At 42.9% G+C, this 18,644-nt stretch overlaps 1 pseudogene; it reads right to left on the bottom strand.

Moving 5' to 3' along the window:
• Positions 1-11,457: 11,457 nt before the first annotated feature.
• LOC100722075 (zinc finger protein 384-like) lies at positions 11,458-18,071 on the bottom strand (annotated as a pseudogene).
• Positions 18,072-18,644: the final 573 nt, after the last annotated feature.

The following is an 18,644-nucleotide window of genomic DNA, read 5'->3' as shown; positions in this document are numbered from 1 at the left end:
GTAACGTTCATACAACATGTGACAGTGACTGTACTTTAATAAACTTTATATATCAAATAACTATACTGTGTATTTTTAAAATGGTTTTTGTTGTGTTGTTCAGACTGGTCTCAAACTCATGGACTCATGGTCCTCTAACTTTAACCTACTGAGTAGTTATGGCTCCAGGCACACACCACTTTGCCTGGCTGTATATTGCCTTATTGTGCCTGTTATGTAATATATGCTTGTATACATGTGTTATGTATGTGCATATGTATAAAATAGAAATATTTCCCATAAGGTCTGACAATGAAAAAAGCATTTCTCTTGTTTACTCTGCAGTCAGAAAAGTCTTGTTTTTAATACAAACCCATTACTTCATACTCACTTTTCCAATTTAAGTGTATCTCTCCACGTTTCCTGACTTCACATTTTAAAGAAGTCTCAGATATCCCTCACTGATCCTAAATTCTACAGATTTTTTTAGGTAGAGGCCTTAGAGCACGGTGGACTTAAATATATGTTTGTTCAAGTTCCTAACAGAACTCAAAGCCCACCCAGAACCATCCCAGGACACTCTGACCCATTCTTGGGGCTGCACTGGCTCCTGTCTGCCACCAGAGGGGGCCAGACTGCAAGGTTCCTTACGTGGGAGAGCCCTGTAGAGAATTAAGTAGACCAGAACACTGCACTCCTTGCTTCAGTGACTTTGGCCAATGTACTGGCTGAGGCTGTGCAACCAAGACTGGGTTAGAAGATTTCTTAAGATTTTCAACGTTTCCAAGTTCAGATTTATGATTACAATTTTTTCTTGGGAAATTTTCAGAAATAGAAGAAATCTACAATTGAAATACAGCTTCACCAGATAGAGGAGTCTGATTCCCTCGGTTGTTGTCTCAGACACAGATGGTGGTTTAGGTAAACGTTCTGTTCCTTCTCTTCCATCGGACTTCTCTGGTAACAGGCCCACCTGCATATTAATGACAGTAACTAACATTTGTGCAGATAGTCATGAGGCACCAGAACTGTGAAGAATATTCTCAGACCTTACTGAGTTCTGGGCCCTGACTTGCTGGGTTAGCTGTCTCATTTTAGCAGATCAATCTGTCTTGACCTGGTATTTCTAACCACACAACAAGTGAGTCTTTTCCTCTGTATACCCTATAATTTTATAACACAGAAACTTAATTCTTCAAAACTGTGATGTGTGGTACAGATATGACCTCCCCATCATCAATAATGAACCACTCTCTCAGCAGGACTGGAAAGCAGTTTAATCAGCTTCTTTAAAGAGCTCTTTGGCAACAACTATCAAGAATTTTTAGGCCTGGTACCCCCCAAAAATCTTTAAGGGCTAGGGTTGTAGCTTAGTGCTAGAGTGCTTGCCTAGCATGCGGAGGACCTTGAGTCCAAACCCCACGATCAAAAAGAAGAAGAAGAAGAAAAAGAAAGTTTAAAAAGACCAAACCTTTGGACCTAGTAACTCTGCTTCTAGGAATCCATCTTAAGGAAGTAATTCAAAATGCAGGAAAAACATTAGGTGTAAGTCATTGTAACCTTGTTCCTCACAGAATATAAAAAGAAACAAACTGAAATTCAACCATGGGGGAAACCTAACAATTTCAAAGTAAGTTTACAAGCTAGATCTTAGAAACAACCCAAATGCCCATCAACCAAGGAATGGATAAAAAAAGACATGATTGTTTTATACAATGGAGTACTTTTCAGCAATAAAGGAAGATAAACTGGAGATTTTTAAAATGTAAATGGATGTGAAGCTGTGCAAGCGTGTGCACTCCAGGGAGAGAAAAGTCAGCATCTCTCGAGAAGCCACTATGCTGGGACTTGGGGGATCAACCAAGAAATCAAGCAGCCGGGCTTCCGGGTAAGCTATGCCAGCCACGGATATTCCAGGGAAAGAAAACACAGCACCTCCCATGAGCCTACCAGCGCCCCAGCTGAGAATCACACACTGTCCACCCTCCATTCCCACCCCTGTTAGCAACGGGATGGTTTCCAGGACAGCCTGAGTTGATAGCAACTGAGGTGCATAAAGCAACTACATGCTTGTACGCTTTAGTTGGTTTTGCAGGCCTGGGGCCAGTGGTCTCAGCTTTTCTTGAGTGGGTAACAGTATGCAATATAGCAAATGTGGGGAATTTCCTTCTATCTTGTCTTTGAAGTCTAATATTGTTTCCATTGTTTGGCTTTGGTCTGATTGTTTGCTTTATTCAATATTTTTATTGCTTTTATAATGTTTTGTTTTTGGTTTGATTTTGCTATACCTGATGGAAAGGACAACTATTGTGAAGATCAGATATACTATCATTGTTTTCCTGATATCCTGCTCTGAAGTTCTGTACCAGTTTTGCTGCATTGTCTTGAGTAGCCTTGTTCTGTCTTGTTTTTCTGAGTTTACTACCTTTAAAGTTAAAAAAAAAAGGTGGGGCTGGGGATTTAGCTCAGCGGCATAAGTGCCTGCCTTGCAAGCAGGCAGTTGTGAGTTCGATCCCTGGTACCAATAAAGAGGAAAAAGACAAAAAAAAAAAAAAAAAAAAAAAAAGGTAAATGGATGCAACTCAAGACCACACTCATAAAATAAATCAGACTCACACATGGAAACATCTTATTGTCTCCCTAGTGTGAGAAACTGAAAGAGTAAATAAGATCCACAGTGTACAACAGATGGTGTGAAATGCCAAGAAACCATTCAAAAGGAAAGAGAAACTGGGATGGGGAAAAGAGAAAACAAGGAAGGGAAAAGCAAAAGAATAAAAATTGAAAAATATGTATCACATTATCTTGTTTTGAAATTTTTACTTCTCTTTAAAATATAAATTTTTTCTCTTTAAAATAAAATTGAAAAACCAAGTTTACAGAGTTTTAAAAAATTACATGGAATAATTTGCATCTCTCAAGCAACCAATGATGTTTATCATTTTTTCATATATTTATTTGCTATTTGTTCTTCTATCTAAGCATTACATAGATGCCCATTTTTGGATTGGACCTTTGAAATCTGAGGGCCTGACTTTTTTCAGTTCTTTATAGGTTGCAGACGTAAGTCCTCTGTCGGAAGGTCAGTTGGCTAACATTTTCCCCCATTTTGTGAGCTGTCTTTCACTCTGCTGGTGATGATTTTTTTTTTTGATGTGCAAAAGCTTTTAAATAAGATGAGATCCCCGTTGTTGATTCTTTGAAGTACTTCCTGTGCAGTTTGAGTTTTGTTCATGAACTCTCTGCCTACACCTATGTCTTTAAAATTTAGGGCCGCGGATATAGGTCAGCAGCACAAGTGCCTGCCTGACAAGCACCAGGTCACGAGTTTGATCCCTGGTACAAAAAAAAAAAAAAAGAAAAGAAAAGACAGTATTTCTATCTGATTTTTTTCCAATAGATTTAATGTTTCTGTTTTAATACTTAGCTCTCTGAAGCAGAAAGAATAAGTAGGATCCAAAATGTACAACAGGTACTGTGAAATGGGAAGAAACTGTTCAAAAGGAAAATAAAATTGGGATGGGAGAAAGAAGAAAACAAAAGGAAAAATACATACATTCATACATACATACATACAAGACAGTTAATATAACAATATTACTAATTCCTATTAGGTTATTGAAAAGAAAGGTTTGTGCCTATATTGTTTGATCAATTTTCATGCCTATATCTTGTAATATGGGCAACTACTTTGAAGATAACAATATGCAATGAATTAACCATTGTTACTCTCCTATCCTGTTTTGAAATTTTGCATTAAAATAAAAATTTTAAATTATTTAAAAACAAAAAAACTTTTAAAATAATAAATTGATAAAATAAAAATTTTATTTTAAAATTACATGTGATTAAAAAATTACATGGCCTAGTACATTCTCAAAGAGAGTGGAAACTCAGGATATAAAATTGCCTATATGTATCATTACTGAAATTTTATTATTTATTTTGGAGGAGGACACAGGAATTGAGCTCATGACCTCATGCTTGCCAGGCAGGTGCTGCCCACTGAGCTAAATCCCCAACCCTGTAATTTTTGGTGGTTGTTTTTGGTACCAGGGATCAAACTCATGACCTTGCGCTTGCCAGGCAGGTGCTCGTGCCGCTGAGCTAAATCCCTGGCTCCCTGTAATTTTTTAAAAGGATATTATAAAGTATAAATAAGCAGGTAGCAAAATGCTAAACTTATTTGGTGTTTTCTGTTCTTCGGGGAAACAGCGTGAAGATGAACAGGTACAGGTGTTTCTTTGTCATCCCAGACCTCCAAGGTCACTCCCAGCTGCTCTGTCAATGGCATGAGGGCCAAACCTTCCAATGCCAGGTAGCTGTTTCTTCGTAAATCCCCTAATCGGGGTAAAATACACTGGTCTAAATGACTGAGCAAACCTTTGTCACTAGTCTCAGTGACCAGTGGGGAGGGTCCAGAACTGGCTTCACAGCTGTGGACTAGTGTTGCCATCTATGACCAAACAAACAAACAAAAAATTGATATACTAGTCTATCTTGTAAAGCATTTTAAAAGGGTAACAAGTGTTTTCAAGGCTGTGGACATAAACAAATCCTTATAATCAGCAGGAATCTAAAGTACTGTTGCCATTAGGGAAAATAATATGAAGATTCCTCAAAAAATAACAATCATCATCATAAGTGGGGCATGGTAGTATCTACCTCTAGTCTCAGCTACTTAGGAGGCGATGGCAGCAGGACCACTTGAAGTCAGGAGACAGAAACCAGGCTGGCAACATATCAAGAACCTGTCTTGAAAAAAAATTAAAAGCAGAACTACTACTATGATCCAGGGTGCACGCGACAGGGTACACCTAACAAAAAGCTACCTTGAGGAGACAGCTGCGCTCCCATGTTGAGTGCATCACTTTTATTCAAGATATTCAAGATATAGAATCAACTTAGGTGTCCATCAAAAACTGAATAAAGGCCGGGGATGCAGCTCAGTGGCATAAGCGCCTGCCTGGTAAGCACAAGTTGCTCAGATTGATTCCCGGTGCCACAAAACACCAAACAAAACAGAGCAAAATAGCAAACAATAAATAAACAAGTAAAAGAGCAGTGGATAAAATATATTTTTAAATTTCAAAAACTGAATAAAGAAAATGTGAGATAGTTTACACACGTACACACAGATACACTGGGATACTAGTTAGACATAGAAAGAATGAAATATGGGACTTTGGGACAAGACAGGATGAGCTGAAGGAAATAAGTAAGTGAAATGGCCAGACACTGAAAGAGAAATACCGCATGATCTTACTCATTTGTGGAGTTGAAGAACACTAATACTGTAAAGTCGCAGAATGGTGACTATGAGGTGATGCTGAGCAGATGTGAGGTAGTGAGGGGCTGCAGAGGGGAAGGCTGGTCAAACCGTGTATAACTACAGCTCCAAAGAGTTCAACAGCTCAACGGGAATAAACTCCAGAGGCCGACTTTCAGCAAGGTGACCAGTAGTCTTGAAAAATGGAGGGGACACTCTAGCACAAAATGTTAACTGTGTGAGTAGTGTGACTTTTAATTACCTAGATTTAACTACTCCCCAACAAATATGTACTTCACAGCATTGTGTTTTACCCAATAAACACATACAACATTATGACAATTGGGGAGGCTTTTTTTTTTTTCAGACAGGGTCTCAGTATGCAGTCCAGGGGCACCTTGAACTGCAAACAATCCTCTTGCCTCAGCATCCCTGGTGCTGGGATTAAAGGTATGTGTCACCATGCCTGGCATTATGCCAATTTTTTTAAATGTTAAAACTAAACACATTTACTGCATCTTTTTAAATTCCATGTATGTAAAATAAAATGTATTTTACATAAATTTGAATACAAATACTGTCCTCTCCAGGTATTTCTTTTAATGTCAATTCATTTGATTGAACTTTCTAGAAATCACATGTCCCAAAATAATAATGGTATTCTTCAACCTTTTTGGAGTCAGTGATGCTTACTTTAAACCCTATACGTCTCTATGTAGCCTGGGCTATATACAGTTTAAGGCCAGATGGAGCTACATAGCTAAAGGATGCCAAAAAAATGAAAAAAAATTTTAGAAAGAAAAAGGAAGCATGGATGGATGGATGGATGGATGGATGGATGGATGGAAGAAAGAAAGAAAGAAGCAAGCAATCACACTACAAATAAATTCATTGTTACTACTTAGCTCTGCATCCAAGCCAGGTATTTACAAAACCCAAAAGATTTAACTTAGTAATTTAAGGATCTTGATTTTGCCCTAAAGTATCCCCTATCCTCCCAGCATGTACAGTTTAAAGTAGATGATTAATTGTAGTTCATGTGATTCTCAAAATACACTAGTGTTAAAGTGATGCTTAGACCAAAGAATTCAAGAACATAGAGCTAGTAAAGAATAGTATATAACAATTTAAATTTAAATATTATAAATCAAATACCATAGCAAGATTTAACAGGAAAAACAATTCCTCCCTGTGATTCTCTCCAGGTCTCTCCTCTCCTAAACCTGCTCCCCAGCACAACTCTTTTAGGACTTTGAACTGTTTCTTCTGGTAGTTACTTTGATTTTTCTGTCTTTAAACAATGGATTTATTATAACAACGATGGCACCAACTTTATTTTATGGTAGTCTCCTCACTGTCTACAACAGTGCTTGGTACAAGGTAACTATTCATTGAAAAGTACTTTTCTCCCCATTTGATACTAAGGATTGAACCAACTGACCTCTTTGCCATTTCCCTTTGGTTCTCCAACTGCTTCCCAGGAAGGGTTTGTCAATATTTGTAGCTCCTCAGCTTTACCTTTGAAACATGCATACGTGTTTACTTCCTGTTCCACAACCGCAGATGATTATCTTTGGACTTCAGAGTGAGGATCTTGATTTCAGAGCAAGTTTACCACACCCAAGGGCCCATGCACTTCCCGTCTACACTGAGCCTCCCACAGGGCCGCTTCTGAATCAGGGTCTGTCTGCCTAATTTGGAGACATACATTTAAAAATAATAGGCGTAGGGCTGGGGATTTAGCTCAGCGGCATAAGCACCTTGCTTTGCAAGCGCATGGTCATGAGTTCGATCCCTGGTACTGATTTAAAAATAATAGGTGCAGACAAATGGATTGGAAACAGAGTCACCCTTGGGCCAGCATGTACTAATGGGAAACAGATTAAAAGTAATAGCATGAACCTAGTTAGTTTCTTAAAATTAAACATTGGTGCTAGGGATGTGGCTCATTTATAAGGCACTTGCCTCACATGAGGTCCTGCATTCAATCACCAGAGCCATATTAAGATTGGAAGTACTTGAAAAAATACCCACAGTACAGATTTTTGCTAACAGTCTCCGGCTCCCTAGGGCGAATTTCTGCCCTTCCCACAGCTTGGGACTTGCGTTTTACTTTGGGCCTGAGAAACTGGTAGAGACCCATGCTCTCCACTGCCACTGTCAGCTCAAAATGTCCCCAGAAGGCGTTAGTTGCTCGGCATGTTGTGAAAAGGAGAGTGGGAGATGAGCTCAGCCCTGGCATAAGCCTGGGTGTGGGTTACGCTGAAGAAAGTCACCGACAGCCTGAATCAAAGGGCATGAAAGGAAAACAGGCAGGGCCCTTGTTTCCCGAAAGCCACCGGCTGGCATTGCGCACACAAGGCCAACACTGTCCACGTCGGTGTCTTATACAGATGTTTTGTTTGTGTTCTTTCTCTGCCTGCTTCAGCAGTAGACAAGCTCTGCTTGTCCTGTATCTACACTTCCTTGTCTCTGACCACACTCACGCTTTGTTCTGAAAGGTGCCTCCTGCTTCTGTGCCTTTGAGAGACTTGACCTAGAAGTCTTGTAGCTATCAGGCCTTTGGGCTTAGTCAGCACTCAGGGCAGATGGCGGGAGGACTCAGCTAAGACCCCTGTAGCCTCCTGTGAATCCTGGCATGTACTAGAATCCTAAAGACCGATTCCTGCCCTGCCCTAGCCCCTGCTCCATCCCTGTGGTTCCATGGGGGCATCCAACTGAGGACACCCCACCAGTGAGAGGGAGCTCTACTTCTTGCCTTTGTATCTTTTCTTCCTTCATGTCTTTCAAATATGTTTGCTTTACTCTACCTTCTCCACCTGCAGTTTCATGCTTCCTCATGACCCTCGCGGTCCAGTGTCACCACCGAGTCTCCCCACCCAGGGTCTCGCCTATGTGAAGTGTCACCTGGATCAGAAAGCCCCCTCAAAGAGGAAATGGGGACCTTGACTCACTCTATCCACAGGACAGGAAGTAGGATGACAGACATCTGTCATAGAAAATCATTTCAGAATGGTCTGGTGTTGGGAGTTTTTATGTGGTCTTTGGGGTGTCTTCAAGATGAGTGGTCTAAGACATGCTTTCCTCTGACTGTCAGGTTGCCTGTTTGGTGGGGTGTGTTTGAAGTTTAGAGCTGTGCTGACCATCTAATAGTCCTGCTTCCTCGAGGAGCTAAGTCTGAGGCAGGGAAATGCAGGCTCAATCTACGGGCAGAAAGCACGGGTCTAACCTGAAAGCTTATTGTATCTTCAGGGCCCTCAGGAATTTTTTAGCAAGTGAGTTTTCTGGATGAGAAAACAGCATTGTAAGTGTAACTTTGCGTCCTGAAGTTGCAGTTTTTCCTAAAAGTACACTTTTAAAATGATCGTTTTCCAGTCTTCTTTCTGTTTATCTTTATTTCTCCTGTCCTTCCTCATTAAGCACATGTTCTACTACTAATCTAGAGTTCTAGACAAGTTCTGTCCTCTGGATCACAGAGCTCTGCCAGGGGTGGTGAAATTTTTAGAGCTTTCAATGACACAAACAGCCTGCTGTGACACCTGTGCCCTAAGTTTGCTAGCACTGAATAGGCTGTGACAGATTTTATTTCGTGCCTTCACACAGAGGTCACACACACATTCAGCGTGAGACCCTAAGAGGGGTGAGCAGGTTGATCCTCACACAGAGCTTACCGAAGCAATGGGGCCTTGGGCTTCTAGGGGGAAAGTTACCGGTGGCTGGAGTAGTGGAAATAAGGATGCACACAATAAGAAAACATTGCCTTGCTATGTAGATGAAGTCTCTCTTTGGTTATCTTCTAGGTCAGGTATCAGGCTACCAATCTCTTCTTCCTATGAAAATACTTTTCCTAGGCAGAGTGTCAGATAGAAAAACCACAGTGGGTCTGTATTTGCTATTTACTAGTGTAGATAGGTGTAAATTTCTTTTAAATAAGAAGACAGATTTTTCAGAGCTATTCTTATGTCTTTGATTTCTCTACATAACCAACTAAAAATATGCCCAAGGAATCTATTTGGGGTAGTATGTTTTACTCTCCTGAACACTCTTGTGTAATTTCCTCCCTTTCTGTGTGGGCTGGACTTTATGACTTGTTCCTAATAAACAGAACGGGGCAGCAGTGATGAGATGTCACTTTGAGAGTAGGTTATAAAAAGACTGCGGCCTCAGTCTTCTCCACCCTTTCTTTCTCTCCTACTCACTTGCTCTGGGGGAAGCCAGCTGCCATGTTGCATGATGCCCTAGAGAACAAGACACAGGGCAGGGATGGAAATCTCCAGACAATAGCCAAGGGTGACTGAGGTCACCTGAGTGAGCTCGGAAACCAGCCCATCTTTCATCAGTCCCTGAGATGAGTGTATCCCTAGCCTGTGGCTTTGTTGCCAGCTAGACTGGGTCATATAAGATGCAAATTAGATGTGAAATAGTTCTAAAAGAAAAATACAATAAAAGTTTATTGTAGAAAGAAACATAACTGGGTACCCTGTAGGCAGAGCAGCCCCAGGAAAAAAATAGCAAAGCTGCCTACTGTTAGGTCTGAGAAGGGGAGGAAGAGAGGGAAGGACTGGCCAGCAGTGGTGGCTGAAAAGATAAGAAGTATAAAATATAAGTAACCTTTATTTTGGGAATGCGGAGAGAGACCCCCCCCCCCGGCCCCCGGGGCGCAGCATCTCCACCCCGGGGCCGGGGATCTCTCCCTGGAACACACTGTCTAGAACACGTGGAATGAGGCACGTAAGTAGCCTTGGTCTGGGGTGGAAACTAGGGGGTATTAGGGATGCACAGGTAGCCCATTGGCACACGTTTGGTGCCAGAGGTAGGTTACTAAGCGCAGGGGTATAGGGTTACAGGTAAATCTCTAGGGGCGGGGGAGGCAGGAGCTCCCTAATTCCGGCTGAGGATTTTCCTGGCTAAAGTGTCCGGTCTGGGCCAGCAACCCTTTCACCTACTACACAGTCAGAACCACCCCAAACAAAAGGCACATTGCATTTTTATGGAGACTCAGAGGGATATCAAAACTATTCATGTTTTTTTCTTCAAAAGGGGTAGGGCTCTCTAGACAGGATGCAATTTAATTTTTTGTTTGTTTGTTTGTTTGTTTTGGTACTGGGAATCAACTCAGGACCTCATGCTTGCCAGGCAAGTGCTTGTGCCACTGAGCTATGTCCCCAGTCTGTGTTTGTTTTTGAGACAGGGTCACTATGTAGTTCAGGCTGACCTGGACTCACTATGTTGCCCAGGCTGGCCTTGAACTCTCAGTGATCCTCCTGCCTCAGCCTCCTGAGTGCTGGGATTACAGACATGCACCACTACATCTAGTGGTAAGGTACAATTTTATTACTGTACAGTCATGAATTTATGTGTTCAGAATTGTATTATATGTCCCCCACTGATATTTTATTAAATAAATGCATTATAATGAAGGAGAACTTTCTGTCGGATTTGTCACAACCTTGTTTCAGTATTGGTTTTACCCAGTCTGCCTGAACTTCTCTTTCCTTATCTAAACGAATGTAACAGCTTGCTTGCTTAATTAACAGCCTGGCTTTTCCCCCTCCCACCTTATCACCAAAAGTTGCAGCTGCCTGCTCATTTTCTCTCAAGCTGCTACCTCCAAATCCTGCCAAATCCCACACCCAGCTTGGTTGTAACCTCATGAGGGACTCGGAACTAGAGCCACCTACCTTAACTGCATCCACATGGCTGCCCCACAGAAGCTGTGAGATTATAAATATGTTTTTTTAAGTCAATAAGTTTTTATCTTTTTGTTTTGAGACAGGGTCTCGTTATACAGCTCAGGCTGGCTTTGAACTCACTATGTAACCCAGGCTGGCCTCGAACTCACAGTGATCCTCCTGCCACAGCCTCCAGAGTGCTGGGATTCCAGGCATGTGCCACCACGCTCAGCAAGCCAATCAGTTTTGATATAACCTATTATGCAGATGTACAGGTTTGCATCTTCTTTTTTTTTTCCCCCAGAGGCCAGGGTAAAATTTTAAAACAACAACAAAAGACCTCAAATATGAAAATTCTCAGGGATAATGCATTTATAAGCACAGAAATTATTAAAACAAAGAGCAGCGGGGCTGGGGATTTAGCTCAGCGGCATAAGCACTTGCCTTGGAAGCAGGCAGTCGCGAGTTCGATCCCCGGTACCGGTAAAAGGGAAAAAGACAAAAAAAAAAAAAAAAAAAAAAACAAAGAGCAGCAGGCTATCGTGAGCAGCAGGTTGGAGAAAAAAGGGACCAAAACTTCCATCTCCTCTTCCCTGTGGGTGGCAGCATGGGTCTGAGAGAGTTGGCCAGGTGTTCCACCAGCATGGGGCTGATGGTGACAGTGAGGCAGATGTCCTTATGGTGCCCTATTGTCTTAGAGGGGGTTAGCTCAAAGGAGCACTTAGGTGGGGGAGAGGGGAGAGGGCTGGGGCTGATATCCCACCGTCCCCACCCTGGGATCTGCACCAGCAGACTAGAGGTGCTGCGGCTTTGGCTGCTGTTGCTGCAGAGATGCCTGGGAAACCTGAGCCTGAGCTTGGGCCCAGGTCACGGCTGCTGTTGCTGCTGCCACCTGTACTTTTGTTGCTGGAGATTAGGAGGGTTATGTTTGTGTGTGTGTTTCATAAATTTTGTTTCAGATGTGTATGCCTGACTACAGATCATGCAAATATACACTGTGGCATGTAGATAAGTGCACCTCCAGTGAGGCTGTCTCTGGGTACACCTGATGGTGTTGTGGCACTTGAGGGGTTTGTCTTTACTGTGCTGCCATCTGTGGGACTGCAGATGGGAGAGTTGTGTGAAGACTCTTGCACATCCGGGGTGTGCACATTTATATGGTATATCACCGATGTGGATTTCCAGAGGGGAGGGCGAATTTCTAAAAAATAAAATAAAAGAAGACATCAACTATGAAAAATTTTAGAGGTAATGCATTTATAAACACAAAAATGATTAAAACAAGATGGCCAAGATGAGCGGGTTGGAAGAGCCAGTGAGGGTGCTGGAGGTGGGGGAACTGGCAGAAGACTTTCTGGCGGTAGGAGCAGTTGTAAGACTTGGCCCCCAATTGGATATAGAGGAGCAGGAGTGGAGCAGGAGTCTTGGAGCAAGGTCTTGGAGCAGAGTGGGCGCTTGTGGAACTTGGTTTCAGTGACTGATTTGGAGCAGATCTGCATCTCCAACTTTGAGTAGAATGTCAGGGCACAGCCAATGCCTGTAGGTCTTGCTGTCTTTCTGATGGTCAGAGGAAAGGATGTAAAGGTCACTCATCACAGGAAGCCCTGATTCCAGCATACACTTCTTGCTGCCCCCGGGGTGAGAAGCCTTAGGAGCCACACTGCCACCTCCACCACCACCTCTGTCTCCTTCCTCAGAGAGGGTGGCTGCTACCTTCTTGAAGAGATCAGGGACTACCTGCAGGGCTTGTGAGCCAGGAGGAAGAGCTCAGACAATCATTGGAGCTGAGAGAAGGAAGCTATGAGCTGATGAGGCTGAAGTCACAAGAGAGCCTGAGTGGGGCATGATTATCAAACCGGGAGCCCTTGATTGACTCCCTTCTCTTGTCCCCGTCTGGGAACAAGAGACTCTAGCAGTCAGCAGTCCCACTGACGGCACCAGGACCACCGTGATATTCCAAGTGATGGATGCCTAGCTTTGTTGCGTGAGCTGCTCTGACTTGGACCCCATGTCCACGCTGATGCCTGAGGACAGAGACACTGAGGCAGGCACTGTTAGCAACGTAGGGTAGCGAGGCAGGGCCAGCCCACAGCCTTCTCTGGCTTTACCTTGTTGATGAACATTGTGTTCTCCAACTGTTCTGAGACTATGGGGACATCTCCCTCCCCCTGTCATCTTACTCCTTCTCTGTCCAGGACTTCTGAACTTCCTGTAAACAAACTGCCTATGTCACAGGAGCCAGTGAGAGTGTAGTCACCACAGCACTGTAGAAGCTCAGAAATTCCTTTGCAGTCAGCAGTTGGTCTGGGAGGCAGGCTGACTCCCAACCAACAATTCAAAGATGGAAGGATAAATAACGGACGTTCTGTGAATACAAGTGAAAAACTAAGATGAACTATCGCCAGAGTTTAGGTTCTCACGGCTCGGCCCCTGGCTTGTCTCCCCTTCCTGCCCACAGCTACACGACTCAGAGAACACTCAAGTTGGAGGGGAAGAGGGTCCCTTCCTCTCAGAAGGCACAGTTAGTTGCTCTTGCCTTGCATGCATTAAGCCCTGGATTCGATCCTCAGCCCTCCAAAATAATAATAATAATAATAATAATAATAATATAATAATAATAATAATAATAATAATAGTACTGAGGGCTGGGGAGATACACCAGTCATTGGGTCAGGCACAGTGCAAAGTTCAGACCCAGCTACTTTTTCTACTCTAGCTTCCTGCTTCTATAAGCCCTTTGCTCCCTGCCTACCAAAGCTGGGTGCCTACAACTACCTCCCCAGCCAGCACAATGTGCTACCTATTAGAAATCTCAGCCGCCCCCCCTCGCAAACCTTCGATCTCCTGAGACAGCCCAGGGGCGCTTTCTTCTGATGTCACCCCCACTCTTTCCTCCAAGACTCTTCCTTGGGACATCTCTCCTAACCCCTCCAGGAGCTGAATTCAGACACCCACCAGACAAGAACCTGTCCCAAGCATCCCACAGTCTGCATCTTCTTAAGAAATTTTGCTTGTTTGTTCTCATTCTCAAATTATAAAACTTGTTACTCTATCATCCTGAAGTAATAAGTTCAGCTGTGCCAGAATGTAAACGGAGACCTGCAATAACCCATGAGAGAAGAGAAAAATATCTATACGGGCATTTCAAGTGTCAGTGAAAAAACACTACAAATCACTTTCTCTAAAAACTTGGTGGGAGTACCCCATAGGCAGCAGGCCTCCTTGAAAAAAGCACAGTCTTGTTCTCACTGCCCATTTCTTCTCACAACATGCTGAGAAGAGATCCAATAGCTATGCTGATCATACATGCAAATGTCAAGCCCAGTTCAGGGTTGGGGCGCAGGTTGTCTGTTATTTGTTCTCTCGGAGTGAAGCAGCATGTGGCTTGACATTCAAGTGTGACCTTTCACTTCTGTAGTAGCAAGGTTCTTTGTAGAACTTATGGGCTGAGCTAGGGTTGGATCTCAATTGTAGAGTGCTCCGAAGCCCTAGGTTTCATTGCCAGAACCATAGAAATATAAAATAAACATATGGCCAGGGTTCTGTCAGTGCTGTCTTTAACATATTTTTTCCCACAATTGTTACAGATGAAAAATGTCTTCTCCCATAACACAAGTCTGCAATGATAAATAGAATGAAATGTCACTGCATGCTCTTCCTTCATATATGTAAAACATACATTCCAAAAGTTGATTTACACTCAGCATGTCATCTGCAGAAAGGAAGTATCCTCTAGAATGCACAAGCAACAGTAATTGCTTTTTGTGATGTTATGAAAGGTATATTTGGTCTTCCTCCCTGTTTCCTAAAATTCCCGGAATCTTCACAGTGATAGATCTCCATTATGAGCTAACAGCATGGTGGCTGGCAAGTCTGGTTACCTTCAGGACAGAGGCTTGTCACAGAAAGGACTGAAGCAGGGTCGGTGTTGGGACTCCTTGGCCCCGTCCCCACCCCACTTCCATGGGTGGAGGTAGATGAGAAGGACCGAAGGATAAGTCACCCATCAATGGCCAATGATTGAATCAACCATGCCCATGTAAAATGCCAAAAGTACAAGGTTTTGAGGGCTTCTAGATGGCTGAACCTGTGGAAGCTCTGAATCCTTTCCCCTATACTTTGTCTTATCCATCTCTTAATCTGGCTATCATCGGTATTTTTTTTATTCAGTGCTGGGGATAAAACCCCAAAGCCTCAGTACCATTAGTATCTGTTTTGAGGCATATATACATATATATATATTTTTTTATTTATTTATTTTTTAAGTATCAGGGATTGAACTCACGACCTCGCACTTGCCAGGCAGGCATTTGTGCCACTGAGCTAAATCCCCAACCCTGAGGCATATAATTTTAAGACAGGAATTAGTGAGACAGAAGTTAAGATTCTTTCAGGCTGTAAGGACAGCAGCCCCAAAATGTCAGGAAGCCCAGAAAAGAATTTGCTGAGCCACAACCCACCGGGATCTGCTAGATATCCTTCTGCTGAGACCTCCTCATAGAATGATCAGGCAGACTATCGGCTCAAGGATGCATGGCCTTACATAGGTCCCACAGGAAAATTAGAGACTGGACACTAAAAAATATATGGTCTACTATAGAGATTATATTACTTACATAGTAGCCTGAGCTCCCTTCTAAAAATCCCTTAAAAGCCCGTAGCAAAAAGCTCTTGTGGGTATCTGACTTAGAACCCCCTCCTGGCTAGTGGAAACATTACTTCCTTGCCTTTGTATCTTTTAAATAAATCTGGTTGCACCCCACTTCCTCTGTCTGCTTCATTCTTTGTCACCATGGGATTTGACCCCTTTGTTTCAGTAACAGTCTGACATAGGAGTCCAGATCCATTCTTTGCATGTGACTATCAAGTTAACACACCAGAATCTACTGAACAGATCCCTCTACCCCCCGCTGAAGGTTTTGCCACTCTTGTTGAAAATGGATCAACTGGAAAAAAAGATGGAAGAGCTCAAGTCTAGAGGCTCCATTCCCTTATATTGATCTATGTTATGGTTTGGATGTGATGTGTCCCCCATGGCTACGTGTTGAAGGATGGGTTGCTGAATGACCTTTTGCAAAGTGATTGGAGGGTGAGAGTTCTAACTTCATCAGTGGAATAATCTATTAAGGAGATCATAATGGAGGACATTATTGAGGAAGGGGGTGGAAACCGGAAGTGAGGCCTATATGAAGGAAGTGGATCATGGGGGCATGCATCTGGGGACGATAGCTGGTCCCATCCTGTTACTCTTTTATTTATCCATTTTTAATTTTTATCAGTACATGTTTGCAGTCCAGAATGATTACATTCATCATGGGGAAATGCTATGCACACTTAACACATCTTAATTCTGTTTATGTTCCTTTTCCTTCCCTCCCTCCTCACTTCCTTCACCTTCTCATTTGAAAAAGATCTATTTTTCTACTGCCTAGTATGTCTTTTATTTCACTCATTTATTCTACTTTGGGTTTCTCACATGAGAGAAATGCAATATTTAAGCTTATGTGCCTGATTGATTTCACTTAATGTCATGGTCTCAAGATGCATCTGTTCTCCTACAAATGACTCAAGTTTACCTTTTTGGCAAAGCAGTACTCTAATGTGTGTAAATATCCTATTTTCTTTATCCATTCATCTGTTGATGGATGTGATAGGATTATATCCAGAAGATGAGAAGTATAAAACAAAAGAGGCCTTTATTCTGAGAATACGGAGAGACAGAACGACACCCCCTGACCGCTGGAGTCCGGCTTTCTCTCTGGCAGACACGCGGCGTCGGGGGTATGGAAGTAGCCTCGGTTTGGGGTGGAACCTAAGGGGGCATCAGGGATGCACAGGTAGCCCATTGGTCCTAGGTTTGACTCCATAGGTAAGTTCCCAGGGGCGGGAAGATGGAATCACAGGTAAATTCCTAGGGTGGGGGAGATAGGAGCTCTTTGGTTCCACCTTTAAGACTTCACCAGCTACAGGGTCCTGTCTGGGCCAAAACCCTTTCAGGATGTTCAAGCACTTTAAAGATTTAGCTATCATAAAGCTATTGTGCCCCTATAGACATGGGTATGCGTGTATCACTGTAATATAATATCTTTAACTCTTTGAAGAAGATATCTAAAAAGGAATTAGCTGGGTTGAATGGAATTTCTAGTTTTAATTTCTTGAGGGATCTCCACACTGATTTCCATAGAGGGATGTACTAGTTTACATTCCCACCAACAATGTAGAAGAATTCCTTTTCCCCCTTGGCAGCCTCACTAGTATTTGTGATGAGCATTCTATGATAAGATGAAACCTTGGTATTGCTATAATTTGCATTTCTCTAATGGTCAGCAATACATGAGCATTTCTTTATTAATTTATTGGCCATGTATACTTCTTCTGTGATATTTCACTTCCCCATTTTCTGATTGAGTCTTTTATTTTGAGATATCCTTTTTTTAGTTCTTTATTTACGATATTAGTCCTCTGTCTGAGGAATAGCTGGTAATTTTTTCCCCCATTCTGTGGGTTTTCTTTTCACTCTGTTGGTTGTGCAGAAGCTTTTTAATTTGCTGTGATCCCATTTGTTGGTTCTTGGTACCATTTCCTGTGCGTCTGGGGTTCTGTTCAGAAGGTCCTTTCCTATGCAGTTTCCGAGCACAGCACAAACCATCCTGTCTTCTCACCACAGAGAGCAGGGCCACATCCTTCTTGGTCTGAGCTCAAACGTCCCAGGGGTTTTAAATCTAACCTCCAGGTGCTCTGTGACTGTCTCCCACAGCTGTTTCCCACATGCTCACTGTGGGAAGGCAACACTGAGAACTCCGAGGTGAAGTTACTCTTTAGTTGTTCAGAGTCTCAGTCTTTAATCGGTCCTTTCCCAAAATGGCACCTGATAGAGCACTCTCTGGCAATATGGCAGGTACCACACTGGATTTTCTCTCTGGCTCTTGCCTGCCATGTTGAAGGAGCCACCTCAGAGCAAAACCTCGTGCTGCTTTTGCAGTTCACAACAGCTGTGGGCTCCCCCTGGACCAGCACCACCTGCCCAGTCTGCCATTTCTCTCTCGGACTTCCAGTCCTGGGAGCTTACCTGATGTCTGTAAAGGCCGGTTGTCCTTCGGGAACCAGTGAGCTTCCAGACTGGCTTGTTTTTTTCTCTGCATTGTGTCCATCTCTTCAAGTTCTCTGCAGCATCCAATGTTCCTGTCAGTTCTTTCCCAATTGCTGGAGATCTGCCTCTTCTCCTCGCCAAATTGTCACCTTCCAGGTATCTGAACTTCAGAGAGGCAGAACTTTGCTCGTAATAAGCGCTCCACCCCACACCCCCAAATCTGAATTTTTTTTTTTTTTTTGGTCTCACTTGCTGTGAATTCAAAGTTGGAAGGGATGGTTCTGTAGAACACTTGCCTAGCATGTGCAGGACCCTGAGTTTAATGCCAAGCACAGCAAAAGCAAAAAACAAAGTCTGGCCTGGGGTGTAGCTTAGAAGTATAGCACTTGCCTAGCATATAGGAGGCCCTGGGTTCAAGTCTGAGTTCTTAACATAACAATACGACTAGTAATAAGTAATAGTAGCTGGGGGAAGGAGGGCGCAAGTGTATTTCCACTCTTGTCTTTGTGACTTCCTGTTTTCCACTGGTGAGAAGCTAGAGTGCCCCATTCACTTTTAAGAGATGACCTTTGGAACAAATCCAACGTAACCATCAGAAGGCAGAAGCCAGTCTTGTGTTGAAGTTATAACTAAA

The sequence above is a fragment of the Cavia porcellus genome, unplaced genomic scaffold (assembly GCF_034190915.1).
Source record: "Cavia porcellus strain 051 isolate PalLab524CR breed Dunkin Hartley unplaced genomic scaffold, mCavPor4.1 scaffold_6, whole genome shotgun sequence".
Classification (NCBI taxonomy): domain Eukaryota; kingdom Metazoa; phylum Chordata; class Mammalia; order Rodentia; family Caviidae; genus Cavia; species Cavia porcellus.
This window is presented reverse-complemented; position numbering and strand designations above follow the sequence as displayed.